The sequence below is a fragment of the Pinus tabuliformis genome, chromosome J, assembly GCF_031772625.1.
Source record: "Pinus tabuliformis cultivar Carrire ecotype Pingquan chromosome J, CPIR1, whole genome shotgun sequence".
NCBI classification, from domain to species: domain Eukaryota; kingdom Viridiplantae; phylum Streptophyta; class Pinopsida; order Pinales; family Pinaceae; genus Pinus; species Pinus tabuliformis.
This window is the reverse complement of record NC_142295.1, coordinates 746,536,774-746,555,614: the sequence shown is the minus strand read 5'-3', so window position 1 is coordinate 746,555,614 and position 18,841 is coordinate 746,536,774. Positions and strand designations below refer to the sequence as shown.

At 31.3% G+C, this 18,841-nt stretch overlaps 1 pseudogene; it reads right to left on the bottom strand.

Annotated features, from left to right (window-relative positions):
- Positions 1–3,508: 3,508 nt before the first annotated feature.
- LOC149228876 (SKP1-like protein 1A pseudogene) lies at positions 3,509–18,249 on the bottom strand (annotated as a pseudogene).
- Positions 18,250–18,841: the final 592 nt, after the last annotated feature.

The following is an 18,841-nucleotide window of genomic DNA, read 5'->3' as shown; positions in this document are numbered from 1 at the left end:
GTGATCGAGGTTGGTTAATTTAATTTTCATTGGTATAAATTTTTTAATAAGCTTAAATCATTGATTTGTTTCTTTATATAAAATATATATTCTTAATTGATATTCATTTGAAACAATAAAATAATAAAAAAATAGTTCATGTGAGTGGAACAACTCAATTACGCTAGACATAGTAAGAAGCTTATTGAGGACACTTCCTAAGGATCCCCCTCTACCTCAAGAGGAGAATATTATACTTCATTTCGGTCTCCACTCCATAAGTCCTCAAGGAATAATAAAAGGAGTGAGCTTAATAAATACAGGTGCCAACATTTGGAAGCCCCCTCCTTATGGTTTCTTCAAGGTTAACATCAATCGAGCTTCTAAGGGAAACCCAAGTTTAGATGGCTTTGTGGGTGCCATAAGAGATTATGAGGGGGAAACAAAGAAAATCTTCCATGGCCACTTGGGGAAGGTCACTAATAACATGGCTTAGCTCTTGGCATTAGAGAAATGCCTGGAAATCCTGGTGGAGTCAAATTCACATAATGTTATCATTGAAGAAGATTCGGAATTGATCATTAGAGTGACCAAGAAAATAAGAAATGGAACTTCTCCAGATAAAGTGTCAAAGCATTGGAAGCTCTTGCAGGTCTTTCACCATATCCACTCCCACTTGAAAACCCTTAAAACTGTCAGATTTGTCCATGTGAAAAGGAAAGAAAACATGTTAGCGGATCGGTTGGTGAACGAAGGAGTGACCAAAAGGGATAGGGATTCTCAGTATGCTTGGGATTTGTTACCTACAGGAAAACTACGAGAGGGTTGTCTTTATCTGGCAACCAAAGATATGGAACTATGGATGAACATGACAAATCAAAGGGATTTAGGAGATAGGTGGGAGGATAGTGAATCCTCAAACGTTTGACCATTTTGGTTTTGGCTACTTTCCGAAGCTGTGATTACTTTCGGTTGGATGGTGAAGGTACTCACTCAGGCATCACCATAGATTTGGTCTCGTTCTTTAACTTTTCTTAGAGGGTGCTTGACGAAGAATCTAGGCGGAAGGCTCAGAAATTGGCCACGAGACTGGTCTGACAGTCATCACTTGGTGAGAGAGCGTAATTGATTTTCCACGAAACAACAGATTCAAAACCACAAGTGGTATATCGAGTAGGGTCCGAATGGTTTCTGGTTTTTTAAAGTTCGCCCCGGATTCCATTCATCATGTGACACGTTGCGGCGAGAGGAGAGAGAAAACTTCCCTCATCGGATGGTCAACCCTCGTGCTTCTCGTCCACGTGATATCCATGAAGGCTGTTGGATCTAAGTTGAGTACTCAACGGTGGTGATCTGATCGTGAAAGTTGTTCAAATGTTTCAGACCCGAAAACGTTTAGAGGACTAAGGCTATAGCTTTTGTCGAGTCCCTAAGTTAGTTTTTTGGGTGGTCTGGGGTTCTCTGTGGACCCTTAGTAGGACACTTGTAGATTTTTGTGGGTCTCCATCCCGTGGACTTGTCTTCCAAGGAGTGCAGGGTTTCTTTTGGCTTCTCTTAGGTTTGGGTGAGTTGTTAAGTTTTTGCCTGCCCTCCTTACTGTGGAACTCTCATAGAGCGGGTTCTGTCTCATGTAAATTATGTATTATTGGCTTTCGTGATAGAAGGTCCTACTCTTACTTGATCCAAAAAAAAATTGAACCGTTAAATTATTAAAGTTTTTCATTTTGTTTCTCATTTTAAAAATATTAAATTTATCTTTAGAATTAAAAAGACAACTTAAATTACAAAAATGGGCAATTTTGCAAACTATTACAAATTTAAATTTGACTAAAAACAAAACATTTAAATTCCTCTTTAAAAAATGGCTATATTAAGTAAAATAAAATCCTTAAAATGAATTTTATAAATACTTCCACAACTCTACTTCTTAATTTAGGAAAATAAGTAGAACCTCCCCATTATATTTTTTCAATTCAAAATCTAGTACAAACTAAAAAGGTTTAAAAATTTTAATTTTTAGCTAATCATATTAATTATATATAAGAACATGGAAAATATGTCCATTTACCTAAAAATTACTATTTTTTATTATCTTCTTCACAAATTTAGATGCCACTAAACCACATTTTGAAGGTCTAGGTCTTAGTTTCAACTAAGAAACAACCTAATATTTAAAATTTTGCATCTATTGTCTAGGGTTTCTTTTCCACTAACCAACAACTCTTGGTTCACAATCTCAAATCTAGGAAGGAAATGATGATGAAATTCTAATCAAATTTATAAATGAATCTAAGATTATTTTTAATTAAAATCAATAAAAGTAGTTTTCTTACTTTTAGTCTAATAAAAAAATGATATACTTGAACACAAAAATCTGCATAGTAGCATTGGGGAAGGAGAAGATTTAATCATGTCCAAATCTTGGAGAAAGACATTAAATTAACTGGAATTTTATGTCTTTAAATTAGCTATATTATAGAGTAATACTATTAGCCCAAAATCTGTTGTCAAGGGAGGCCAAAAGCTATCAATAATAAAATTGGCTATTTTACCTCTATTTTATTTTATTTTTTATTTAGCCAATTTAATATACTAGTATAAAATATCCATGCACCTATATGTAATCTCTATAACATTCAGAAAGATATTTTAAACAATAAAAAATTACACATTATTTTTTTCCTTTAAAATAATGTTACCCTATAATAAAACTTGATACCTCTCAGCCCACATTAGATTTATGAGAATTAAATAATTAAATCAAAATATTTAAATAACCTAACTTAACAAGAACATCACATTACATTACAATATCTCTTCCATACCTATCCACACACAAACATTAAATAGTATCTTTCTCTTTTATTGTATTAAAAATAAACTACAACAGCAACCATTCATACTTCCAAATAAATAATAAAAGGAACAATTGAGAATAATTACAACCATAGAATAATTTAGGGGCTAATATTGGTAAGTGGACTAATTTTATTGTTTGCATATTACATAATAGTGAAATTCCAGGGGCTTCTAAATTTCATGATAAATTTCTATGCTTAAAATTTTCTTTAATTACAACTGGACACAACGTTCAAAGTTAAAATGGTGTATTTTGCAACAAGTTTCTATCAAAGTACTAACAATATTACAGTACTTATCAATCTCACATTCTATAATCTATGTGAAATAAACCTTTTTTTTTCATTTATGAAAAAAAATAACGGATTGAAAAACAAACAATTGTGTAATAACAATTCCAGTGCATTGTATAATACTGACTTTAAATTGCAAAAAATGTTGAACGAAGAGACAAAAGAAAACCAAAAAAAAACACTAAGGAAATGTGTACTCTAAAACTAATGACATGCTCTCAAATTCATGTTCATACGAACCGAATTGCACAAAGAGAGGTACTTTGCCAATTGCAGAGTGATTTAGCGATTAATTTCCATACCGAATATTGAAAAGCTCACGGATATGTTCAGCGGTTTTCCCATTGAACATATCAGCAATAGTTTGTGACCACCGCTTAGTTGGCAGCCTTTGCAAGTTCGACGAGAGTGGCGCGGTCATCTACAAGAGCTGTCACGAACTCCACATCCCACGTTTTGACGGCATCAAATGATATAGTGGGGCCATCAAGAACATGGTATCTGCAATATTGAATAATCAGAGGCAGAAACGAGAGGCAGAGGAATGGTAATGTGGGTGCCCAAGTCCATCCCACAAATGCATATATTTTTTTTTTTTTAAGAATTTAGTTAATTTTATATAAGAATATGGAAAATATTTTCATCTATTTAAAATTTCATGAATTTTTTAAATACAAATGAAAGTGTTTAAATTTTCTCTATTTCTTTTAACCATAGTCAGTTTTTCACTTTTTTAAAAGTAGAATTTTTTTTATATTCGTGACTTTTCTTTTGATGGTTTGTAACTATGATTCTGAAATGAATATGTATCCTTTTTATGAAAGAGGAATGTAATTCCATAGATTTGCACCTTGAAAGAAAAAATGGTATAAGGAATCATGAACAAATTGAAAATGTTGTTTGTGCAGTCCTAGTGGGAATAATCATATCTCATGTGGAGGGCCTAAAAATACGATGGTAAAAACCATGGGTTAAGAATACCATAAGAAAAACCATATGTTGCTAAAATATAGTTCCATAATGTTTAATTATTTATTCACTTACTTTATTTTGTTTTATTTTATTTTGTTTTTATGTAATTTGACTAATTCAAAATACTTACAAGACAAGACATTATACCATTTTTCCTATACTAGGTTGGAAAGCACCTCTCAACCCAACTAAAATTTGGAAAATCATCGTATTAACTTGGGATCTACCAAGTACAAGAAGGGAGCAAATCCCTTGAGATACAAATATCTTTTATAGTGGAAAGAGATTCGATCCCTCTAAGAGCGTGGTAGATCACCACATAACATGAGTCGAAGTTAGTTTAATTCCCCCTTTAAATAAACCATATTCCATATGAATAACATGGGTTCTCAATATCATGGGTTGTTTGTAGCTTTATTTTATTTTATAGAGTTTTTTTTTTTTTTTTTTTTTGAAAGATGAAATGTTATTTTAAACTTGACCTCACGGTGTTTGTTTTTTCATGCTAAAGATTTCTATTATATTCTTCACAATTTTTCTTATGTGAGTAGGTTCAAAATGGTGAACCTCATTGTGAAAGTCTAGGGCTTACCTTCAAGTAACAAACAACCCAATATTTAAAATTTCATATGTATCGGCTAGTGTTCTCTTTCAACTAACAAAGAACCGACATTTCACAATCTCAAATCTTGGAAGGAGATAATGATGGAATTCTAATCAAATTCATAAATTAATGTAAGATTATTTATAATTAAAATTAATAAAAGTGGTTTTCTTATCTTTGATCTAATATTACGAAAAACAAATGAACAAACATCACTTGAACGTACTTCAAAATATCAATACTAAATAAGGAAGTTTATGTCTTTCAATAAGGTATATTATAGAATAATTCTATTAGCAAAATATGTGTTCTCAAAACTAGGAGCCCAAACACTACCAACAATAAAATTGACAATTTTACCTCAATTTTATTTCAATTATTAACTTTTTTTTTTTTTTTAGCCAATATAATATACCCCTATAAAATGAATCAATGCATATGTATGTAATTTATATAACATTCAAAAATATAATTTAAACAATAAAAAATTACACATTGTTTTTTGAGCTCTAAAATAAACTTTCACTAGAATAAAACTTACTCCCTCTAAGGTCATGTTAAATCCATGATTATGATTAAAATGAGTTTATGCTCATTAAATAATTAAATCTAAATATTTAAATAACTTAAAATAACAATAACATCACCTTACATTACAATATCTCTTTTATACCTATCCACCCAAGAAACATTAAATAATATCTTTTTCTTTTACTATATTAAACATAAATGAGAACAACAACCATTCATACTTCCAAATAAATAATAACATGCACAATTGACTATATGCAAAGTAATTACAACATGAACAAGTCACCGCATTCAAAGTGAAAATCCTGTAATGTGTAACATGTTTCTATTAAAGTACTAACATTCTTAAAGTTCTTATCATTCTTACATTTAATAACCTATGTAAAATTAACAATATTTTTTCATTTATGAACCCAAAATAACAAATTGAAAGATGAAAAATTGTGTGATAAAAAATCCCTTTCCATAGTATAACACTAGCTTTAAATTGCAAAACTACTACCTAAAAAAAGTCAAACTGCAAAAAAAACCTAGAATGCCTAAGGAAATCTGTACTCTAAACCTAATGACATGCTCTCAAATTCATTTTCAAAAGAACTGAATTGCAAAAAAGGAGGCACTCTGCCATTGCAGAGCGATTTAATGATTAATTTTCATACCTAATGTTAAAAATGCTCACTTCGAAAAGCTCAAGTATCTATTGAGCGGTTTTCGATTTCAGCATGAGCGATTGTTTCACACATCATGTCCAAAAGGTCTGTGACCACCACTTAGTTGGTAGCTTTTGTAACTTCAAAGAGTGTTGGGCGATCATCTACTAGAGCTAATATATATAATGATATATTAATATATTATATAATATAATATAATAAATTAGTCTAAAGTTATGAAATTTAAAAATATTAATATTATAATATATTAATATGAATATTAGATTTAATAATAATATAAATATTGATTTTTTAATATGAATATTAGAGTTAATAATGTTTTTTTGGATCGTATTAATAATAGTTTGGCCCATGTTATTTGGAGTAGAGGCTCCATCTAAATAAAATTGGCTCAATAACAAATAAAATAAAATTAATAATTAAAATAAATGGTCGTTCACATACAAAAAAATATCTAGCAATGTAGGCATATGGTAGACATTATGAAGTAGAAAGTGTACATGAAAAGAGACAATCATTAGGTTGTGGCATCATTGTTGAATTCAAGTAATCCACTTGATCTAAATCGTTGATCTGTTAGATCGAATGTTCCCTGTGCATTGATTCTTCATTTCTTCGCTCTTCTGTTTCACTTAGATTTTCCACCATTACTTCATTTTTTTGTCGCTCTCAATTCACTTCCGCTTGAGCTTACCTTTGTGATTTCTCTGATCACTGTCCTCGTGGCCCCTAATTGATCCTTCGAATGGATCAAAGATCTACACGATCCTCTATCTCTCCTCCTCCTCCGTGTATTCACCTCGATTCTGCCTGCATATATAAACTAAGTAAATCTCTCATTACCTCATTCAATATTCGAATCACACACTTAGACTCAGGATCAAATTCTCTGTATATAAATATAAAACAAATGATTACATATTGAGACTCTGTCTTTCTCACCTGATTATTCTAATTAATGGCCTTTGCTTCATATTCTGCTCGTAGGCTTACAATTACACTCTAACTAGCTGGCGAGCTCGCTGGCTAACTAACTCATCCAACCTCTCTCTTTTTTTCTTTTCAATACATTATTAGTAGTTTCTTTATAGTTGAGGAACTGTTCGTCAGTTACTGAACAATTTCTTCAAACTAGCTCCTAACTAATCCTAATCCCCTCATGTTCTCCAACATTTGAGAACATATCATCTCACTTTTTCAGGATCTCTACATCATCTTGTTCCACCATTCTCCTGCACTTTGATTGGATTTTCCTCTTGTCTTCTTGCATCTACAAGTTCTGTTGCACATCACCTCTGTGTGCTTACTATTTGTCAGATTAAAATATGATCTCATCTTGCCTCCATAAACATTTTTACACAAAACTATGTTCTAAGTTTTCTACAAAAAACTTTAGCTGCTCCCATACCAATTGACACAAGGGCTACCTCGCGTATACGCACAGTATGCATATAACTATGCATATATATATATATATATATATATATATATATATATATATATATATATATATATATATATATATATATATATATATTGCCCCAAGAATTTTAGACTCTTCGCCGAGTCAAATCTATAATTTATCAATGATTACAACCCTCTTTATTAAACTCTTGCAGAATTATTTCATCACAATAGCTGAATCTTTCCCTTTATTAAATCCTTCTATCGAGACTTTGTAACTCAACCCTTATAAACCTTACACAATCCTTAAGCTCGCTTATATACCAACCCCAACTTTATAACTATGGTAATGTTGGACTTAAGACATGGAAACCACATATCATGCGTATTTCATTGTAAACCCTTTATAAGGGAAATACACATAAAAATACCTTTTCTACTTAAATACGGTCTTTGCACATATTCCAAGATTTACCTTTATCGTTATCGCTAATCGCAATATCCACAAGTCTCATTACACATGAACCTTGTCTCCTCCAATATGCGATTAACATAATAGACTTCAAAACATATACAATTGTACCCATATAACCTTATCGGGTCCGCTCACGTCGCATGTCATAAACTCCCGCGCCGATAAAGCACCGTTGAATGTTTGTGATGCGATCACTTCGATGATCGCATCCGCAACGCCTGTTGTACTTCTTTACAGCCCAAGGATTATTCCTTCTCCGAAAGGTGATTAAATTTCCACCGTTGATCGTCTTCTTAGATCTAACGGTCCTCGTTCCATCGCTTAATCACAAGTCACAATCGCTAGTCCCTTGGGGTCAGGCTTGTTTGCTTAATAAGCGACGATGCGATTCAAACCCTCTAATCTTTGCGATCTAGTCTAAATCATTGATCTATTAGATCCAACGGTCCTTGTGCATTGATTCCTCCATTACTTCAGTTTTCTGTGGTTTTCCGTTTTTCAATGGTTTCAACCTTTCACTCTCAATTCACTTTCTGCCTTTGCTTCATTTTCTGCCCATAGGCTTACAATTCCACTCTAATTGGGTGGCTAGTTGTTCGTTGGCTATCTAACTCATCCAACCTCTCTCTTTTTTTCTTTTCAATACATTATTAGCAATTTCTCTACACTTGACGAACTCTTCCTTAGTTACTTTTCAGTTGCTCAACAATTTCCTCATACTTAGGAAACCAACTTCCCTAAAACACAAGACCCCTATGTTTACTAATATACAGATATTGTTGGGCTGAATGCTCCTGCATCATGATATTATAAAAAATTAAATATTGTATTAGTATAAAGTTATTAAATTTAGTAGTATTAATATTATAATATATTAATATGAACATTAGATTTAATAATAATACAAATATTGATTTTTTAATATCTAATATATTAAGGTTAACAATTTTTTTTTGCATCGTATTAGTAAAAATTTGGCCCATTTTTTGGATCATAGGTTCAACAACAAATAGAATAAAATTAGTAATTGAAATAAATGTCCTTTCACACCCAAAAAAATATCTAGCAATGTGGACATATGGTGGAGATTATCATGTAGAACTTGTACACGTAAAGAGACAATCATTGTCTCATTGGATTGTGCATCATGGTTGAATTCAAGCAATCCACTTGATCAAGATCAAAAGATAAGAATATTATTGAAGGGAATATAAAATAATTTTGGAAAATAAAAAAATTATTGAGTTCCTTTATCACTATTTTAAATGTTTTATTTTTAAGTGTAGATGGTATGTATAATTTGAGAGTGTCGGAAGACATGATCCCCATACTGGATTGATTTCTATATACTGGATTGATTGTGAGCAAGAATTTTTTTAATTCAAATAATAGATGAATGTACTCATTCATGTACACTTATTTTTTTTTAAATTACTTTATCTCATTATATTAAGTTTGATGTAAAATAAAAGTGAAAATTCAAGTATTTAAAAATGGCCTACATTCATTTTTGAAGTAACGTTATTAATTTTTTTTAAAGTAACTTTAGGCACAACATCTGTTGCATATATGTGACAACATCGGCCCAATTATTATTATTAATATTATGAAAGGAATTAGTGCCATGGAAATGAAGTCTTATGTGTGAGGAGGTTCAAAGTTCAATTTCCCTAATTTACCTATGAAATTCATATATAGGGCATACAGATTATATTGGTAGTAGTTAAAATTGAGACCAACATAGTTGTGTATTCCCTTATATATTAAAAAGGAATTAAAAAAATACGAATTAATAAGTAATGAAGTCTTATGTGTGAGGAGGTTCAAAGTTCAATTTCCCTAATTTTCTTATGAAGGTCATATATAGGGACATACTTATGATTTGAGACCAACAAAGTTGTGTATTCCTTTATATATTAAAAAATAATTAATAAGCGTTAATAATATATATATTTAAGAAAGATATGTTACAATATTACTTTTTATAAAAAAAAAAAAAATATAGTTGTTTTTTTATTAAAGTAGCTTTAATATTATTGTTTATCAATACTACATTTCTAAAACATGATAAAACATTTCATCAATAAAATAATTTAACTAACTCTTATCTTAATTTAATTTTATGACAAAATTTATAGATTAATTACTTTTAACTTAAATTTCTAATTACTACCCTTAAGAAAGACTTTGATAGATTAAGAATTAAGATGGATCTAGGCCAGTTTCATGTTACATGGCATAAAGAAATAAGTGCTTTGTTATTTTTATAAAGTGATAAGGGTTTCACTTATTTTTTTCATATATTAATTTTTAATATAAAATAATTTTTAATTAAATAATTATTTGTTTAAATTTATTTTGAAATCAATATTTAATTATATTTATTTTTTGAATTTTTTTTAAATATAATTTTCAGGAATAATTTTTCCCCAAACACATTATATTTGGTTAAAAAACCTACGTGAACTTAAGTTGACTATGAACATAGATCCATCTTAATGCCCCATTTAATGAGCAAAGCAAATCTGTTGAGGTGTAAAGCTCTTCTACAGTAAAGAGACATTTCACCCACTCAAGTGTTTGGTAGATAGAAAATTAAGAGTTATATAGGTTGGTTAATTTAATTTTCATTAGTATAATTTAAATTTTTTAATAAGGTTAAATCAATGATTTGTTTCTTTATATAAAATATAGATTCTTAATTGATATTCATTTGGAACAATAAGATAATAAAAAATAGTTCATGTGAGTGGAATATCTCAATTGTTGTACATTTTTCCCCAAACAAATTAGGTTTGGTTAAAACACCTACCTCCGCTTACAAGTTGACTACCAACTTAGATCCATATTAAATTGATATTCATTTGAAACAATAAGATAATAAAAAATAGTTCATGTGAGTGGAATATCTCAATTGTTGTACATTTTTCCCCAAACAAATTAAGTTTGGTTAAAACACCTACCTCCGCTTACAAGTTGACTACCAACTTAGATCCATATTAATTCCCCATTTAATGTGCAAAGAAAACCATTTGAGGTGCAAATCTCTTTTACATTAAAAGGAGATTTGATCCCTTTAGGTGTTTCTAGATATAGAAATAAGAGTGATCTAGCTTGGTTAATTTAATTTTCATTGGTATAAATTTTTTAATAAGCTTAAATCATTGATTTTTTTCTTTATATAAAATACATATTCTTAATTGATATTCATTTGAACCAATAATATAATAATAAAATAGTTCATGTGAGTGGAACAACTCAATTACTCTACACAATATTAAAAAAAAAATCACATGAAAAAAGGTGGTAAATTTTTCTTAAAGTTTTTCTTTTTGTTTTTAATTTTAAAAACACTAAATTTATCTTTAGACTTAAAAATACAACTTAATTACAAAAATTGGCAATTTTTCAAACTATTATAAATTTCAATTTGACTAAATTTTATAAATTATTCTAAGATTATTTTTAATTAAAATGAATAAAAGTAGTTTTCTTACTTTTAGTCTAATAAAAAATGATATACTTGAACACAAAAATCTGCAAAGTAGCATTGGGGTAGGATAAGATTTAGTCATCTCCAAATCTTGGAGAAAGAAATTATTGACCAAACAACAATTCAATGTACTTTCATATTATCAAATTCTCAACAACTTGCCACAGTTTTTATATAATTGAAACACTAAATCTTTGAAAAAAATTAAATTAATTGGAATTTTATTTCTTTAAATTAGCTATATTATAGAGTAATACTATTAGCAAAAAATATGTTGTCAAAACTCGAGGCCAAAAACTATCAATAATAAAATCAGCTATTTCTCATACTAGGAGGTAACTCCTCAAAACAATTCATTAATATTCATTCAGGTTGGTCTTTATTATATACATGAGGGAGAGACTTTTCATTTCACCTCCCGGTGACTATTCATATTTTCAATTATTTATTTACATCAATTTCAGTTATTCGCCCAGTCCTGATGATCAGGTGTCAACATTCCCCCCCTTAATCTGAAGGGATGTTGGTGAGCCCAAGCATCGTTCTCAATCTTTCGAGCTTTTCTCTTCCAAGCACTTTGGTTAAGATGTTTGCAATTTGATCATTAGTGGAACAATGGTGGAGATGGATTATTTTTGCCTCAACAATGATGTGAATATGCTACAACTAATTGTTTTTGTTGATCTCTAGGAGACAAATTCCTCATCCAAGAATCATAATTGTTTTTGTGATCATAACTTAAGTAGATACCCTAGTTTCTTTGTCTCCATCGAAGTCTCAATCAGACTATCCAATCAAGCTGAAGTCATCCGCTTGTGTATACCTGATCCCAAAGTCCGAGTTCCCTTCAAGTACCTTAGAACTCTTTTCTCAACAGACCAATGTCCCTCACAAGGCTTTTGCATAAACCTAGAGAGGATTCCAACAACAAATGAAATGTTTCATCTAGTAGTAGTTAGGTAGTTGAGACTTCCTACAAGATGTCTATACTTTGTTGCATCCTCAAATTATTTTCCTTCAATGGATGTGAGCTTTATGTTTTGTTCCACTGGAGTAGTAAGAGGATTGCATTCTGTCATGCCAAACCTTTTCAATAGATCTCCAATGTACTTCTTTTGAGAAAGGAATATGGACTTCGGATGTTGAGTTACTTCAATACCAAGATAGTAATGAACATAGCCCAAATCAGTAATTTCAAATATTTTCTTCAATTCCTTCTTTATGGATGTGATGCCGCTTTCATTGTTCCCTGTCATCAAAAGATCATCTACATATACCACAAGATATGCAACTGCTTTTCCAACTTTCTTGACAAATAAAGTTGCATCATCAAGATCATAATGTTTGAAATTGAGTTTCAGAAGATCCTCAATTACTTTTTCATACCAAGCTCACGGTTCTTGTTTGAGGCCATAAAAGCATTTCACAATTTTGCATACTTTTTGTTCATGTCCTTTCACAACAAATACTTCACGCTGGGAGATAAAAACATTCTCTTTTAGATCTCCATTCAAGAAAGCAGTTTTTACATCCATTTGATGGACTTTACAACCGTTCTGAGATGCTAGGGAAAAGAGTGTCTGGATGGTAGCCCATTTTTCTATGGGGGCAAAAGCCTCCCCATAATCTAGCCCTTCCTTGTGTGTAAAACCTTTTTCCACAAGCTTGGCTTTGTGCTTGTCAAGTGAGCCATCAACTTTATAGTTGTTCTTGTAAACCCACTTGCATCCAATTTGTTTGGTTCCTAATGGAGGATCAACCAGCTTCCAAGTGTCATTATTTATCAAGACATCATACTCCTTTTGCATCGCTTCTTTGAAGGAAGTTGACAAATTCAATTCACAATCATAAGAAACATCCATATCAACACGTGAATCAGAGTCATCTACATCACCTCCATTTTCCTGATTTGAATTTCTAGTTCCTGTCTTTCCAACCTCATGAGGATGAACACTTTCAAGTGTCTTTGTTAGCCACTTTGGGGGACCTTTCTCAGATGATCCAGGCTGCTCCATTGATTGAGTTGGGACTAAATCAAGATTGAGTCTCCCAATTCTATCAATAACATCACGTAAAGTATCATCAATTGTTGGAGTCTCATGTGAGGGAGAAAGTGCTTTAGAAGAAGATTCCACAGGTTGATCTAGTATAGGAATCCCCCCTTCAAGATGTGGAATATCGTTATCAAATTCTTGAAATGATTTTGCATTTACGAATCTATCCAAGCGATCAAGTTGCCGCTCAACAACATTGTCAATTTTGGATGTTTCAAGAAAGATTGTATCTCTAGATACAAAAAACTTTTTATTGACTTCATCATAGAAACGGTATGCTTTGGAGGTGTTTGAATACCCCAGGAAGATACACTTACGACTTCTTGCACCAAGTTTATTTCTATGTACCTTTGTTATCAAGGCATAACAGGTGGAACCAAAGACCGTGAGATGCTTTACTGAAGGAATGTGCCCATACCAAATTTCATATGGAGTCTTGTTTCTAATAGCATTAGATGGACATCTATTCTTTATATATACAACACATAGAACTGCATCAGCCCAAAACATCAATTTTACATTTTTGAAAAACATCATGGAGCACACAATATTTAAGATTGTCCTATTCATTCTTTCAGCTACATCGTTCTGTTGGGGATTATAAAGCACAGTTGTTTGATGTTTGATCCCATGTTGATGAACATAGTTTTAAAACTCATTTTAAGTGTATTCTTTACCATTATTAGTGCGAATAGAGCCAATATGAGATTGTGCATCATTTTCAATCCATTTATGAAAGTTCTTGAATGTTTGAAAAGCATCATATTTGTTCTTCAATAAATAAACCCAGCACATTCTGGTGTAGTCATCAATAAATGTCATCATATATTTGTTTCCATTTGCAGAAAGAACAAGCATTGGACCACATAAATTTGAATGAATGAGTTCAATTTTTCTATGTGCTCTTGAATGTGAATCATGAAAAGACTATTTGCTATGCTTTCCTAGAATGCAAGCACTATATTGCTTAAGTTTCCTACGGATTGTAGGAAAACGAGTAACACCATTTTTCTTCAACAAGAGGAGGCTATCATAGTTCAAATGTCCAAATCTAGCATGCCATAATAAACTTGATGGAAGTGTACCTTCTTCATAATGAGAGTTGTATGAGAAATGTTGTGCATGAGCAGAGGTACCCTGCAACTTGAGAAGCCTTTCTTCTTCTATCCCCCTCATGACAAGTGAGTGGTCAGATGCTTTTCTCACCTCACGCTTTCCATCAAACATATGAATGGAGTGACCTTGCTGGTGGATGTGGACCAAGGACAGGAAGTTTCTCTTCAGCTGTGGGAGATATAGAACATGATGCAGAAGAATGTCTGGAAGACCAGGTAATTTAAGCCTGATTGTGCCAAGCCTTGATGGCCTGAGTTTTGATTGGTCTGCAAAGTATACTGCTCCATCAACAATGTGAGTAAATTCTTCAAAAAAATCTTTTCTATGAGTCATGTGGAAAATTGCTCCTGAATCAAGCAACCAATCATTTTTCCAAGAAGCAAGCGAAGCATTAAATAAGTCTTCATTTAGTCCAATATTACATTGTGCCACAACATAATGAGCAGATTCAGGTGCTTTACCTTTGTATGTGTCATTAGCTTTACCTTTGGGTTGGTTTCTTTGCTGCTTAATTTTGTCCCAAGGTAACTTGCATGTAGAGGCATCATGTGATCCATTTCTTTTGCAGTGTATGCAGTGAAAATCTGACTTTTCTCCTTGAGAGTGTCTACCCCCCGTGCCTCTGAAATATCTTCCTCTTCCTCTTAAACCATCTCTTCCTCTCGAAGAATCTTGGGCAAGATTCTTTTATTTGTGAGCAAGGCACAACTTTTCAGAAGAAGATATGATTGAATGCATTGTAAAATCTGTGTTGTAAAAATCCTTCTATTGTCAAAAAAATGAGTTTTTAATGTAAAAAAATTGCACTGTAGTGGCAATAGTTTGAGTTCTTATGAAAACCGAGAAACAAGGTGCACATATAGGAGTTTCTAAGGCTTCTCTTGGAAAACAATAAATAATATCATACAACCAAGTTCCAATCCACTTGGAGCACAACCAACATTTTGGCACACCAACACTCCAACAAATACTAATCCATTTATCATGAGGCCTTTTGGGAAAATGACATGGATCACAACCTTTGAAATATTCACACCATATATCAAAATGCAGTCAACACATATCTGCCTTTTCAAACATGGGTAGTTCACGTAATTCAGTATGACACTTCACATAATTCAATATCAAAGACAAGAGAATGCGCTATAAAAAATATACAACCCTTCATACTATCAAGTTTCTGATTACCCTCTACCATTAACTGAATTCCATTTGGTGCACTCATTAGCAGTTCAATGTTTGGCGCCACTAGTTTCTTCTGTTCCCACAAAAAAGGCACCTTTGATTGTTACACACAGGATGCGATAACACAGTGCGGAGTGGGTGCAAATGGGAGTGGTAACGTTTTTTTTTTCTTTACCACATATAATTACACATGAACAAACTTTATAATTTGTATTAATAGTCACATAACTAAAAACGAAATGGGAGTGGTAATGTTTTTTTTTCTTTACCACATATAATTACACATGAACAAACTTTATAATTTGTATTAATAGTCACAGAACTAAAAACGAAATAGAACCTTAGAGGTCAATACCACTAAAATGGAACGGAACTACATGAGATGCCCGAGTTGGTCTAAGGCACCAGATTAAGGTCGTGGTCCAAAAGGTGTGCCTTTATTTTTTTTGTTATTTAGTTAATTTAATATATTAGTATAAAATGAATCCATGTACATGTATGTAATCTCTATAACATTCAAAAACATAATTTAAACAACAAAAAATTACACATTATTTTCCCCTTTAAAATAAGTTTACCCTATAATAAAACTTGATACCTCTAAAGTCACATTAAATCCATGATTAACATGAATTTATGAGGATTAAAAAGAGGAATTAATAAGCTTTAATAGTATATATATATATATATATATATATAATATATATATATATATATATATATATATATATATATATATATATATGAGAAATGTTATATTATTTCTTTTTATAAAAAAAAGGAATATAAATACATTGAACTAGCTTGAATATCATTGTTTATCAATACTACATATCTAAAGCATGATAAAACTTTTCATCATTCAAATAATTTATATACACTCATTTTAATTTGATTTTATAAAAATAATGATAGATTAATTACTTTTAACATAAATTTCAACCTGCGTTCTAATTACTACACTTTAACTTAAATTTAAATTTATTTTGAAATTAATATTTAATTATATTTATTTTTTGAATTTTTTTGTCTCCCAAAGACATTAAGTTTGGTTTAAAAACCTACATCAACATACAATATGACTACCGACATAGATCCAACTTAATGACCCATTTAATGAGCAAAGCAAATCTGTTGAGGTTCAAAGCTCTTTTACAGTAAAAATAGATTTTATCCCATTACGTGCTTGGTAGATATATTAGGAGTGATCCACATTTGTTAATTTAAATTTCATTAATATAATTTATATTTTTAATAAGCTTAAATCATTTCTTTCTTTCTTTCTTTATATAAAATATATTATTAATTGATATTCATTTGAAACAATAAATTAATAAAATAGTTCATGTGAGTGGAACAACTTAATCACTCTACACAATATTACAAGAATTCACATGAAAATAAAGGTGGTAAATTCAACCATTAATTTTTTAAAGTTTTTTTTTTTTTTAAATATTACATTTATCTTTATGGCTAAAAATATAACTTGTAAAATTATAAAATTAAATTTGACTAAAAACTAAATATTTAAATTCATCTTAAACAAAATGGTTATATCAACTAAAATAAAATCCTTAAAATGGATTTTATACATAATTCCACAACTCTACTTCTTAATTATGTATAAAATGGATTTTATACATAATTAGACAACTCTATATTATATTATTATCCAAACACAAACATTAAATAATATATTTCTTTTTTATTGTATTAAAAATAAACTAAAACAGAAACCATTCATACTTGCAAATAAATAATAAGAAGAAAAAATAGCTGGATGGAAAGTAATTACAAGAGGAGCCAGTCACCACATTCAAATTATAAAGAGTGTATTGTGTAAGAAGTTTTTATCAAGGTACTAACAATGTTACAGTACTTATCACTCTCACAATTCATCTCCTATGTAAAATTTGACAATATTTTTTTCATTTATGAACCCAAAATAACAGATTGAAAAAGGAGCATGTCTGTGATAATAGTTACAGTCATACTGATTTTAAATATCAAATACTCATACTGGAAAAGGTCAAAGTACCAAAATTGCACCCAAAAAAACGTAGAATGCGTAAAGAAATGTGTACTATAAACCTAATGACATGCTCTCAAATTCATGGTCAAACGAACCGAATTGCAGAAAGGGAGGTACTCTGCCATTGGAGAGTGATTTGACGATTAATTTTCATACCGAATGTTGAAAAGCTCACGTATCTGTTCAGCGGTTTTCCCTTTCAACATATCAGCAATAGTTTGACACATCGTGTCCAAAAGGTTTGTGACCACGAGGTAGTTGGCAGCATTCGTAACTTCAAAGAGTGTTGCGCGATCATCTACCAGAGCTCTGACGAACTCCTCATCCCACGTTTTGACGGCATCGATTGATACAGTGGGGGCATCAAGAACATGGTATCTGCAATATTGAATAACCAGACCTAGAATCTTGGCAGAAACGAGAGGCAGAGGAATGGTAATGTCGGTACCCAAGTCCTCCATCATTCTCTGTATGATGCCTGAAGTCGATGCCACCTCTGTTTCCACCTCAAATATTTTGCCATCGCAGCTCTGCAATTTCACAATATCATTCTTATTATTATTGCATACTTCCTTGGCCATAGGGATGGCTGATTCATCCTTGACACGATGAAGTGAAAAAGATTGGATTGCTCTGAGATGCCTTTGATGATGGCAATGGTAGTAGCGTAATTTTGTTACAATATTTATAGAGAGGCGAATTCATATGAATGGAAAAATGAATGAGCAGGACGGCTGGTACTCTTCCATATTTGTTGCCGACACGTGTGGGTGCTATGTATCAAATGGGGCCATTTAGGGCCTTCGGTTACCATTGCATCACCATTGAAGACATCAGAAGGTCATTGCAGCTACTTTTTGCTTGTTGATGTGGTTTGTTCCCATAGTTCTGAGGGTGGGTCAAATTTGTCATATGATTTTGACTTTTTGGAGTATGACTAAAAAGGTGCATATTTTCCTTGATTGGGATTTTTTTTGAGTTGTTGAATAAGGTTATAGTAAATTTGACTAGGTATTAAAGTCCATAGATTATATGTGATAAATTCGTTTAAAAGTTTTAAAAGGCTCGGGGATTCCCATTATGTTTTGCCTTCATTTTGGGTTTTCCATGGGTTTTTATGTTAAATTATGGTTTTTTTTAAGCCATAGTGATTTCGAGTTAAAATTTATTTCA